The sequence below is a fragment of the Symphalangus syndactylus genome, chromosome 15, assembly GCF_028878055.3.
Source record: "Symphalangus syndactylus isolate Jambi chromosome 15, NHGRI_mSymSyn1-v2.1_pri, whole genome shotgun sequence".
Classification (NCBI taxonomy): domain Eukaryota; kingdom Metazoa; phylum Chordata; class Mammalia; order Primates; family Hylobatidae; genus Symphalangus; species Symphalangus syndactylus.
Window position 1 is genome coordinate 99,325,781 of NC_072437.2, and position 2,080 is coordinate 99,327,860.

A 2,080-nucleotide genomic window follows, 5' to 3' on the forward strand; every position below is an offset into this window, starting at 1 on the left:
TAAAAGAGGTGTTGATGAACTGGAGTAGAAGCAGGTCATGAAGAGCTATCTTAAAAAGTCCCTTTCAAGGTGAGTTTGTACACATCATGTAGCAAGGAGCTTCTCATCAAGTAGGGTTAGGTAACCACGGTTCATTTCTCAGGAAGTCACAATTTCATTCATTTACTCAATATGCATTTACAAAGTGCCTACATATCATCAGCTTCCAATTGCAGTCATTTCTAGATAAAAAAGAAACCTGATCTCTAGAGGGGCCACCTAGCTCCGCAAGTCTACAGCTGAAAGGATCTTTTGTGGAATTGGGTTTCTTCTGTACTTCTGAAAGGGTAACACCTTAAAGCTGAATTGTCTTTAAAACCTGAAGGTCTGATATGATATTTAGCAGTATTTGCATCCCAGACATACAACAATGAAAGATACACTAAATTCTGAAGGCAGCTATGCTTCAAAATACTTTAAATTAAATGATTGTACGGTATTCATTTAGGCTTCAAATTCCAGTCCTAGACTGAGCTTGTGGCCACTGACACTGATGTTCTTGCCATCCAGGAGAGCTGACAGTGTCAGTTTGATACCTGGCTTTAGGATCCTGAGTGTATCCTACACCTATCAGGTTGGATGTGTTCACTTTACCTGCAAAGCAGTCTTTGGAGTCAATCTGATGCTTGGCTGCTATTCTGAAATGAGTGTTATTGTTTCCTGCTGTCCAGGAGAGATTGACAGCGCTCTCCAATTTCTTGTTCACCTTCTGGTAAATGGAGCCACTGAACTCTTGTCCTGTCATTCACATGTGTGAAGCTAGAATTCATCAGTCTTGTAGCCAACCGCAAAGTCGCTTTGGGTTACTCAGGACTTTGCAGTCCCAAAATTCATTTGGTTGCCAGCCAGCCAACCTTCCTAACCTGGCACAAGCATGCCCCAGATTAAAGGCCCAGTGATGTCCAAATCCACATTGCAGCCCAGGCCGATGGGCTCCTGATCGTACACTGTCTTGATTCTAGCATGTTTTTTCCCCAGTGTTAGGTAAGAAGAATGAGTGGAAGGAAGGTCAGTTGCAGTCCACATGTGAGCTGATCTTCATGGCAGTCTTGGTGCCTCACATGTTGTCAGTATTCCATTTCCCCACAAATGCCAGGCCGCACTCAATGCTACTGTACTTGGTTTCCAGGCTGCCCATCACTTTGGTGGTCTCAGTGTTGGCTGAACCCGAACTCGTAAATTCCAGATTTTGTTTTTAAATGAAGTTTTATTACACCAAGTCCATAGCTTCGGTGAAGGGATCCCTGGCAGATTTGCCAAGATTGGCATGTGTGAGTGGCACAGCCATCCTCTGCTCAGAGGTAGTCATGATGGCCTCCAGCAGCCATGGCGGGAAGGTACGGATATTTGCCTATTTGTAATAAGACTGTTTATATTATAGGTCAAAATCATTTTGGGGGATGAGAGAGAAGAAGGTTAAAAATTTCATTAGAAACCTGGAGAAAGGCTTGCTTTTTGTCATCTCCCCATTCCAAAAAATGAGAAGGCCACATCTCATCACTGGGTAATCTTCACAAGTGACCAGTTGCTTTGTGTGCACATAGGAGCCTGGCATCAAAGAAGGATGTAATGCAGGGAGGAGTTTGCTCTGGCACAGTCTCTAGCCTCTCTTTCACCAGAGTCAAAGTGATTCTGGCTTCAGCAATTTGTGTTTCAGCCTGGGTCCATTCTAGGTGGTATGAACATGCAATATTTCTCAAACTTTTCCGAAGAAGGACCCACCTTGCCAAAAGAGCATGCAGACTGATGCCTGGACATCTTGGGATGTCTTCAACTTAATCTTAAAAATTTATGCAAATTTTACATACTGTGGCATAACTAGATGTCATGGCATAGGACCATGCGTACCCCAGTGGTGACTGATACTCCCAGTTGAGAAGTATGGCACAGGCCTGGGCTTTGGAGTCTGAAAGATATAGTGGCCTTGCTGCCTGTAACAAGTTGACCTTGTAATGTAAACACTGTGAGCTTTGATTTTATTTTATTTTTCTTTTTTTCTTGAGACAGGGTCTTACTTTGTCACCCAGGCTGGAGTGCCATG

At 43.5% G+C, this 2,080-nt stretch overlaps 1 pseudogene; it reads right to left on the reverse strand.

The window, feature by feature from the left end:
* Nucleotides 1-483: 483 nt before the first annotated feature.
* LOC129463894 (voltage-dependent anion-selective channel protein 1-like) lies at nucleotides 484-1,327 on the reverse strand (annotated as a pseudogene).
* Nucleotides 1,328-2,080: the final 753 nt, after the last annotated feature.